Consider the following 10,892-nt stretch of genomic DNA (forward strand, 5'->3'; position numbering starts at 1 on the left):
ATAGGTCTATTCAGGGATTCAACTTCTTCCTGGTTTAGTTTTGGGAGAGTGTATGTGTTCAGGAATTTATCCATTTCTTCTAGGTTTTCTAGTTTATTTGCGTAGAGGTGTTTATAGTATTCTCTGATAGTCGTTTGTATTTCTGTGGGGTCCGTGGTGATATCCCCTTTATCATTTCTTATTGCATCTATTTGATTCTTCTCTCTTTTCTTCTTTATTAATCTTGCTAGTGGTCTGTCAATTTTGTTGATCTCTTCAAAATACCAGCTCCTGCATTCATTGATTTTTTTGAAGGGTTTTTTGTGTCTCTATCTGCTTCAATTCTGCTCTGATCTTAGTTATTTCTTGCCTTCTGCTAGCTTTTGAATGTGTTTGCTCTTGCCTCTCTAGGTCTTTTAATTGTGATGTTAGGGTGTCAATTTTAGATCTTTCCTGCTTTCTCTTGTGGGCATTTAGTGCTATAAATTTCCCTCTACACACTGCTTTAAATGTGTCCCAGAGATTCTGATGTGGTATCTTTGTTCTCTTTGGTTTCAAAGAACATCTTTATTTCTGCCTTCATTTCGTTATGTGCCCAGTACTCATTCAGGAGTAGGTTGTTTAGTTTCTGTGTAGTTGAGCTGTTTTGAATGAGTTTCTTAGTCCTGAGTTCTAGTTTGATTGCACTGTGGTCTGAGAGACAGTTTGTTATAATTTCTGTTCTTGTACATTTGCTGAGGAGTGCTTTACTTCCAACTATGTGGTCAATTTTGGAATAAGTGTGATGTGGTGCTGAGAAGAATGTATATTCTGTTGATTTGGGGTGGAGAGTTCTGTAGATGTCTATTAGGTCCACTTGGTGCAGAGCCGAGTTCAATTCCTGGATATCCTTGTTAACTTTCTGTCTCGTTGATCTGTCTAATGTTGACAGTGGGATGTTAAAGTCTCCCATTATTATTGTGTGGGAGTAAAGTCTCTTTGTAAGTCTCTAAGGACTTGCTTTATGAATCTGGGTGCTCCTGTATTGGGTGCATATATATTTAGGGTAGTTAGCTCTTCTTGTTGAATTGATCTCTTTACCATTATGTAATAGCCTTCTTTGTCTCTTTTGATCTTTTTTGGTTTAAAGTCTGTTTTATCAGAGACTAGCATTGCAACTCCTGCCTTTTTTTGTTTTCCATTTGCTTGGTAGATCTTCCTCCATCCCTTTATTTTGAGCCTATGTGTGTCTCTGCACATGAGATGGGTCTTCTGAATACAGCAAACTGATGGGTCTTGACTCTATCCAATTTGCCAGTCTGTGTCTTTTAATTGGACCATTTAGCCCATTTACATTTAAGGTTAATATTGTTATGTGTGAACCTGATCCTGTCATTATGATGTTAGCTGGTTATTTTACTCATTAGTTGATGCAGTTTCTTCCTAGCATCGATGGTCTTTACATTTTGGCATGTTTTTGCAGTGGCTGATACCGGTTGTTCCTTTCCATGTTTAGTGCTTCCTTCAGGAGCTCTTATACGACAGGCCTGGTGGTGACAAAATCTCTAAGCATTTGCTTGTCTGTAAAGGATTTTATTTCTCCTTCACTTATGAAACTTAGTTTGGCTGGATCTGAAACTCTGGGTTGAAAATTCTTTTCTTTAAGAATGTTGAATGTTGGTCCCCACTCTCTTCTGGCTTGTAGAGTTTCTGCTGAGAGATCTGCTGTTAGTCTGATGGGCTTCCCTTTGTGGGTAACCCGACTTTCTCTCTGCCTACCCTTATCATTTTTTCCTTCATTTCAACTTTGGTGAGTCTGACAATTATGTGTTTTGGAGTTGCTCTTCTCGAGGAGTATCTTTGTGGTGTTCTCTGTATTTCCTGAATTTGAATATTGGCCTGCCTTACTAGGTTGGGGAAGGTCTCCCAGATAATATCCTGCAGAGTGTTTTCCAACTGGGTTCCATTCTCTCCGTCACTTTCAGGTACAGCAATCAGACGTAGATTTGGCCTTTTCACATAGTCCCATGTTTCTTGGAGGCTTTGTTCATTTCTTTTTACTCTTTTTTCTCTAAACTTCTCTTCTTGCTTCATTTCATTCATTTGCTCTTCAATCACTGATACCCTTTCTTCCAGTTGATCGAGTCAGTTACTGAAGCTTGTGCTTTTGTCACATAGTTCTTGTGCCATGGTTTTCAGCTCTATCAGGTCATTTAAGGACTTCTCTACATTGGTTATTCTAATTAGCCATTTGTCTAATCATTTCTCAAGGTTTTTAGCTCCTTTGTGATGGGTTCGAACTTCCTCCTTTAGCTCAGAGAAGTTTGATTGTCTGAAGCCTTCTTCTCTGAACTCGTCAAAGTCATTCTCCATCCAGCTTTGTTCTGTTGCTGGTGAAGAGCTGTGTTCCTTTGGAGGGGGAAGGTGCTCTGATTTTTGGAATTTTCAGCTTTTCTGCTCTGTTTTTTCCCCATCTTTGTGGTTTTATCCACCTTTGGTCTTTGGTGATGGCGACATACAGATGGAGTTTTGGTGTGGATGTCCTTTCTGTTTGTTAGTTTTCCTTCTAACAGTGAGGACCCTCAGCTGCAGGTCTGTTGGAGTTTATTGGAGATCCACTTCAGACACTGTTTGCCTGGGTATCAGCAACGGAGGCTGCAGAAGAGTGAATATTGCTGAACAGCAAATGTTGCTGTCTGATCATTCCCCTGGAAACTTTGTCTCACGGGGTACCCAGCCATGTAAGGTGTCAGTCTGCTCCTACTGGAGGGTGCCTCCCAGTTAGGCTACTGAGGGGTCAGGGACCCACTTGAGGAGGCAGTCTGTCCGTTCTCAGATCTCAAACTCTGTGCTGGGAGAACCACTACTCTCTTCAAAGCTGTCAGACAGGGACATTTACATCTGCAGAGGTTTCTGCTTCCTTTTGTTTGGCTATGCCCTGTCCCCAGAGTTGGAGTCTACAGAGGCAGGCAGGCCTCCTTGAACTGTGGTGGGATCCACCCAGTTTGAGCTTCCTGGCTGCTTTGTTTGCCTACTCAAGCCTCAGCAATGGTGGACGCCCCTCCCCCAGCCTCACTGCCACCTTGCAGTTAGATCTCAGACTGCTATGCTAGCAATGAGGGAGGCCCCTTGGGCATGGGACCCTCTGAGTCAGGCACAGGATATAATCTCCTGGTGTGCCATTTGCTAAGACCCTTGGAAAAGCACAGTATTAGGGTGGAAGTGACCCAATTCTCCAAGTGCTGTGTGTCATGGTTTCCCTTGGCTAGGAAAGGGAATTCCCTTACCCCTTGTGCTTCCCAGGTGAGGTGATGCCTCACCCTGCTTCGACTCTTGCTTGGTGGGCTGCACCCACTGTCCTGCACCCACTGTCCGACACGCCCCAGTGAGATGTACCTGGTACCTCAATTGGAAATGCAGAAATCACCCAAATTCTGGGTCACTTACGCTGGGAGCTGTAGCCTGGAGCTGTTCCTATTTGGCCATCTTGGATGATTTTTCGATTTCAGAGGTTTTAAGGAGTATATTATATTGCTTCCTAGATTGATTGGCAGCACAGATTAACACACAACTGCAGGCAACTATGATTTCCCTATGGAGATGCAGTATATTGAAAATAAAACGTCATTAATACAATAGTCAGTTAGAAATGCTATCAAATAATTTGAAACAAAATATGAAGGAAGAAAAACAAATAACAACCATTATACTCATTTTAAGAACTATCCATTCCTACCTGTGTAACCTTTATATTCATCTCAGATGTAGGTTAAGATGCTTTAACTCATTATAAGTATTTCCTTAGAGTCAAAGTCAATTGATTATATTCAGAGCTCATGTCTGGCTCCAGCTCTTACAAGCTTTAAGAAAACTTGACATTAGAACCTCATTCGGGACTTCCAAATTCCCATAGAATAATGGCAGGACTCCTAAATCCTAAGTTTTCATACATCTTCCAAGAACCATGCATATCAACAAGGAGAATATATAAAATCATCTATAACTTGAGCCCACAACATAACTAGATGACAGAAAATACTACTCTTCTCTCCAATGTACATGTGGTAGAAAAGTGAAAAAAGCAGAGCCAACTCATGAGCTATATGAGAGTGAGGAGTCAGGCAGATCCTGCAGGCAGGCACTAGCAGTTGGAAAAGAGTAAAATCTCCCCCCATTAGAAAAGAAAGTCCCACGGGGAGTGGAGAAATACTGAGAACGATAGTACGCTCATGCCATCACTAGTAATGGGTTACCTTTCATTGTGTGCTCCTTGAAGTCATGCAGTGGAAGGTACCCAACCTCAGCGGGTGGCATCCTAGCCATAAATGGATGAATCATGATTGAATTGATTTGAATTGCAAGGAAAATGTCAAGAGAATCTAGAACATGGAATACTCTGTAGGACAACTAGCCTTTACTCTTCAGAACATGTTAGTTGTGTGTGTGTGTATATATGAGTATGTATGTGAGTATGCATGAGTGTGTGAGTGTGTTTGTGTGAATGTGTATGTGTGTGGGTGTGTGTGTGTATTACATCAGTGGTTGGCTTTCCTAGCTCTCCAACTTGCAGATGGAAGATCATGGGACTTTTCAGTCTCCATAATCACATGAGCCAATTCCTCATAATAAATCTCACTCTCATTCTCTCTGTCTTTCCTTCTCTCTCTCACTCTCTCTCTATTGTACATATACACAAACATGTATATCTAATACATCTCTATATTTGTATATCAGTCCATTTTCACGCTGCTGGTAAAGACATACCCAAGACTGAGCAATTTACAAAAGAAAGAGGTTTAATTGGACTTACAATTTCACATGGCTGGGGAAGCCTCACCATCATGGTGGAAGGCAAGGAGGAGCAAGTCACATCTTACATGATTAGTGGCAGGCAAAAAAATGAGAGAACGTGTGCAGGGGAACTCCTCTTTTTAAAACCATCAGATCTCGTAAGACTTACTCACTATCACGAGAACAGCATGGGAAAGACTTAACCCCATGATTCAGTTACCTCCCACAACACATGGGAATTCAAGATGAGATTTGGGTGGGGACACAGCCAAACCATATCAATTTGTAAAAATGTATGTATGTGTGTATATACATATATATACAGTATAGATATACAGTATAGATACACACATATATATTTATATATAGGAAGAGGGAGAGTGGGGAGTCAGGGAGGGAGAGAGAGAGAGCAAGAAAATGATTGTGAGAAATTGGCTCCCACAATTATGGACACTGAGAAGTCTCAGGGTCTGCAAGACTGGAGCCCCAGGAAAGCCCGTGGTGTAATTCTGCCTGTGTCCAAAACCTGAGAAGTAGGGAAGCCTATGGTGTAACTTCCAGTTTGAGAGCAGGAGATAACATGTCCTAGCTCCAGCAGTGAGGTGAAATAATAAAATTGGGGGGTGGGGTGAATTCCTCTCTTCTCTACCTTTTTTTTTTTTTTTACCCAGGCCTGTCTTAGTTAGTCCTTTGGACTGCTATAAAAAAATACCACAGGCTGAGTTATTTGTTAACAATATAAGTTTACTGCTCACAGTTCTGGAGGCTGGGAAGTCCAAGGCACTGGCAGATTTGGTGTCTGTGAGGGCTACTCTCTTCTTCCAAGATGGTGCCTTGTTGCTGAATCCTCTGGAAGGGATGAATGCGAGTCTCACGTGGAGGAAGAGACGGAGAGGCAATACCTTTTATAAGATATTAATATTCATAAGGATGGAGCCCTCATGGGCTAATCACCTTCTCAAGGCCCCACCTCTTAATACTGTTGCAGTGGGGATTAAGCTTCAATGTAAATTTAGGAGAGGACACAAATATTCAAACCATAGCAAGGCCGTAAACAAACTGGTTGATGTCAACCCATATAGTGGAGGGCCATCTACTTTACTGAGTCCACCAATTCAAATACTTGTCTCATTCAGAAACACTCTCACAGACATACCCAGAAGTAATGTTTAATCTAGGCATCTTTCATGCAGCCTTTGAGACATTTAACTTCAAACAGCAAAGTGTCTGGTAACATTTCCCAGGTACCCACCTCTACATATATTTTTACCCTCTCCATGGCAAGCAGAGAGAAGAAACACAGAGGGAATCCTGTGCCATCTGCAAGTTTGCATCACACATCTGTTATTCCTACCTGGGATATTTCCCACATGATTTTTCTCCAAGTGTGGCCTGGACCCACTGAGAACCTGTGTAATGCTGGGCCTGCCCAGCTACTGAAACTCTGGAGGTGGGACCCAGGAATCTGAATTTAAGAAGCTCCCCATGATTCTGTGCACACTCAAATTCGAGAAGCCCTGCTCTAGCATCTGACTCCACATTTAACACCACCAAAATTACCTATAAGCAGCATTTACTATGAACATTAATTAGCACTGAAAATTATTTTCAGCAGGTTACATTAGGATTTAAACATTAAGACATGCAGAGAATGATACCACAGCACATCCAGAGAGCTAACACTCCTTGCTTAATGGGGGGGCTGTTTCTCCCACTGCTGCGTCACCAGATTTATAGTTCGGCTTCTGACACAGACCTCTTACTAAGCTGCATTTAATCCCTAAAAGAATCACACCACCCTTCTCTCCCCTTCCTCTACCCACTGTTGTTCCTCCACACAATTATTCAGAACACTGATTTTCATGCTTAAATAGAGCAACAGCTTTCAGAGTGCTTTCTTTACACCAGGCTAAGAGATTATGTGAACTAGGACGATGATGTTGTCATTTAGTACCACTCAGTACAATTAAAAAAAAATAAACTAATGCCTGGAGTATAAGAGATGTATTAAAAGATGAGCAGTTGAGCTCTGATGGGGGATGAAGCATGGACAGGCAGAAAGAACCCACTAGAAGTGTGGAATTATGTCTGAGCCTGGTGATGCACCAAAGGTGGGGACCCTGGCTTGCTGGGGCCATAAGAAGGCCCAGAATTTCAAGAGTGCTTAGAGAGAGGAAGGGGGCCTGGGGGCTGCAGGGAGCAGAGGGCGCGGCTCAAAGGGCCAGAAGAAAATAATTTTGCGTACAGAATTTTGACAAGGAATTTTTTAAAATATCTTTTCTGCCAGGTGCTATGGCTCACGCCTATAATCCCAGCCCTTTGGGAGACCCAGGGTGGGCGGATCATGAGGCCAGGAGATTGAGACCTTCCTGGCTAACACAGTGAAACCCCATCTCTACTAAAAATACAAAAAATTAGCCGAGCGTGGTGGTGGGCGCCTGTAGTCCCAGCTACTCTGGAGGTTGAGGCAGGAGAATGGCGTGAACCCAGGACGTGGAGCTTGCAGCACCACCGCACTCCAGCCTGGGCGACAGAGCAAGACTCCATCTCAAAAAATATATATATATATCTTTTCCAGTTCAGAAATGGTTCCTGGGAAAAAGGAAAGTTGTAAATACTCATTTACAAGTAGTTAGGCCTGTGTGGAAAATTACTGGCAGATATTGGTAGCAATATTGAAATATCACCCTTAGTCATTTGCACTGGAATTCCTCCTAATAGATGGCTTCTTGAGCCTCATGGGGGAGTGCACCACTCCCCCAGCCCAGTCATGAACCTTATTTTAAAAATTTGAGTAGTTTTGGGGAAACAGGTTGTGTTCAGTTGCATGGATGAGGTCTTTAGTGGTGATTTCTGAGATTTTGGTTCACCCGTCACCTGAGCAGTGTACGCTCTACCCAGTATGTAGTCTTTTATTCCTCACCTCCTCCCACCATTCCCCCCCGAGTTCCCCAAGTCCATTGTATCATTCTTATGCCTTTGTATCCTCATAGCTTAGCCCCCACTTATAAGTGAGAACATACAATAGTTGATTTTCCATTCCTGAGTAACGTCACTTAAAAGAATGGCCTCTAGTTCCATCCAAGTTGTAACAAAGGCCATTATTTCATTCCAGTTTTTAGATGAATAGTATTCCATGGTGTATATATATCATATTTTCTTTATGCATTCATTGGTTGACGGGCATTTATGTTGGTTCTATATTTTTGCAGTTGTGAATTGTGTTGCTATAAACATGTGTGTGCATGTGTCTTTTTCATATGATACCAGTCATGAACCTTCCAGATTGAAATAGTAATGAAGAGCGAATCAAAGGTGCAACAGTATTTCCACAATCTCTGCTGCTCACCTGTGACAGGTGGTGAGTCACTGCAGGAAGGAAGAAGAGGCGGTGACTGCTAGTGGATATGGGGTTCCTTTGGAGGGTGATAAAAGAGCTCTAAAATTGATTATAGTAATGGCTGAACAACTTTGTGAATATACTAAAAACCATTACACTGTACCCTTTAAATGGGTAAATTGTATGCTATGTGAATTAGATCTCAATAAAGTTGTTTATATATATTTTAAAAACCACTGGAAACATATCTAGGGGCACAAAGAACAGAAAAGGGTGAAGCCTCTTTGTGAATTCCAGTCTGACTCTCTGGCCAAGCATTGATAGTTACACAGTGGAAAAGCTGAGGGAAAATTGCAGGAAATGTGTTGTTAACCAAGTTGGGTGAAGGTAATTATGAAACGCTAAGAAGTTTAGATAAAAATAATAAAAATAAAAAGATCTGTTTCTTTTGCATCAGCTACCCATTACTTCTGGTTTTCTTTTTTGTTTTTTTGTCTGTTTGTTTGTTTGTTTGTTTAATATATAAGTAAAGTAATCAGAAGGAATGTGATATGGTTTTGCTGTGTCCCCACCCAAATCTCATCTTGAGTTGTAGTTCCATAAACCCCACGTGTCATGGGAGGGACCGAGTGGGAGGTAATTTAACCATGGGATTGGTTACCCTCATGCTATTCTCATGAGTGAGTTCTCACGAGATCTGGTTTTATAAAGGGCTTTTTCCTTTTTTGCTCAGCACTTCTCCTTCCTGCCATCATGTGAATAAAGATTTCTTTGCTTCCCCTTCTGCCTTTATTGTAAGTTTTCTGAGGCCTCCCCAGCCATGCAGTATTGTGAGTCAATTAAACCTTAAACCTCTTTCCTTTATAAATTACCCAGTCTCTGGTATGTCCTTACAGCAGCATGAGAACGGACTAACACAGACTACAAAGATGAGATGGGAGTGTGGGCTACGTTTCAGTCAAAATTTAATATATTGTTTACGTATGACAGCACATCTCAAGAGTGGACACGGAGATGATATGGGCTGGGTGATGTGAGTAAGATTCTTCATGTGCTATGATTATAATAATTGCATTTTCCAAAATAGGAATTTATAGATAGGGAATTATAATTGCTAGCCTGTATCCTCTCTTGCCACTTGATGTTTTGGGAATCTTAAAACCCTTTTCTTCGGTTTTATTTTGTTTCGTGTGCTTGTAAGGCTCAGTAACAATGACGTCTGTTCTTTAATCACCCAAAACACTTTAGGGCTTTAGGGAGGGTGAGAAGGGGTCAAAAAACAACAAAATATGATGATTAAGTAATGAGCCCTTCAAACCTCAGAAAATGGAACCAAGTGGTGAGCAAACCTAGTACCATTTAACTTACCTCTGTGAAAAGCAGGGGCCATTTGGGTTAGGAGGTCTGGGCCTCTAAGTCAGGACATCATATTGCCCAGGGCCATAGGGTGTGGAGCTCAGAAGGAGAAATCAAAGCAAAAGTCAGGCAGACTGTCTAATGAAGTTGCCAATCAGAAGACACAAGGCCGAGAGAGAGAGAACTAAATGCACAGGCTCCAGAGGGAAACCAGAGGAGAAGGGAGGATTTGGAGCAAAGAGTGGAGATGGAGCTAAAAGATGGTTCCAGTGACTTTTATGGAGAGCTGCAGGCTCTGATAAATGGAGCAGAGGAGGAACAAGGAAAAAAAGCTGATAAAGCTCAAACTCAGGGACTCAATCCCTATGCCTTGTTCCATCTTAACTTTTCCTAGAGCCAAATCAAGAAATTATGATATCCATTAATTCCACCAGCCAGGTGGTTAGCAAAACCTCCAAGGATAATGGAGCTTATGTTTAAGGATCTCTGGGCTGGTAGCCAGATCCATTTCATAACAACCTTCGCTACCAGAAAATTCTTCCTTACATCAAACAGTACATTTCTTACCTTGGCCACTTTCTGACTGGGCTATCAACACACATTGGCTATGGATGTGTTGGAGGTCAACTAAGCTCTCTAAAAGCTTTTTTCTTTGTTTGTAAAATGGGACTAATAATGGGACCTACCTTCTAGGATTATTGTAAGGATTAGAGGGATGAGGTGTATAAAGCATATAGACTGGTCCTTGGCATATGGTATGCATTACTTTCAGCATCAGAATCAGTATTAATGTTTGTATTTGTGTTGCTCTTAGTAACATTGAGGCCCACAGTCTTGGGGCTTGTACTAATCAAAAAAGGATCCTTATCTGGCAATTTAGCAGCATCCCTAGATTTCTTGATAATGCTGTTGGCTAATAAAATGAAGACATTGGCCTTCTGAGTGCTCATTGTGTGACACGCCCTCCGGTGCATGCATTATTTATATGATCTCTTGTTACCTGCATGATGACCCTGTGAATAAACAGAAATGCGTTTTACACATTAGGAAACAAGTTCAGAAAAGTAAGCAAATTGCCCAAGGTCATATAACCAGTAAGTTTGGAGGTGGAAGTTTAATCTAGTCCTGTGTAATTCCAAAGCCTCTACCTGGAATAAGAGAAGCCACAGGAGCTCGAAGCCAGTGTTTTACTTTCACAGTGACATGGGGCATACCTTGTCAGTGGGGGAGTGAGCACGACCTAAATCTCATGATAAATCAAGTTCCTCCACTTCCCTTATAGTCCATCATAGATCTATAGGTTTGTCCAGTGTTTTCTAAACCTTTCTTGAAGCTGTTTATATTTTCAGCCAGCAGGATTTTAAATAGCCCCAGGGTTTCTCTGAAGTGACTTGTAGCTAATACAATATCGCAGGAGGAGACCAAGTGGGTGCAGGTTCGAGCCTCA

At 41.8% G+C, this 10,892-nt stretch overlaps 1 pseudogene; it reads right to left on the reverse strand.

The window, feature by feature from the left end:
* The window catches only part of LOC117066071, a 79,129-nt pseudogene extending 68,734 nt beyond the window's left edge, over positions 1-10,395 (reverse strand).
* Positions 10,396-10,892: the final 497 nt, after the last annotated feature.

The sequence above is a fragment of the Trachypithecus francoisi genome, unplaced genomic scaffold, assembly GCF_009764315.1.
Source record: "Trachypithecus francoisi isolate TF-2019V2 unplaced genomic scaffold, Tfra_2.0 Lachesis_group2, whole genome shotgun sequence".
Taxonomy (NCBI): Eukaryota; Metazoa; Chordata; class Mammalia; order Primates; family Cercopithecidae; genus Trachypithecus; species Trachypithecus francoisi.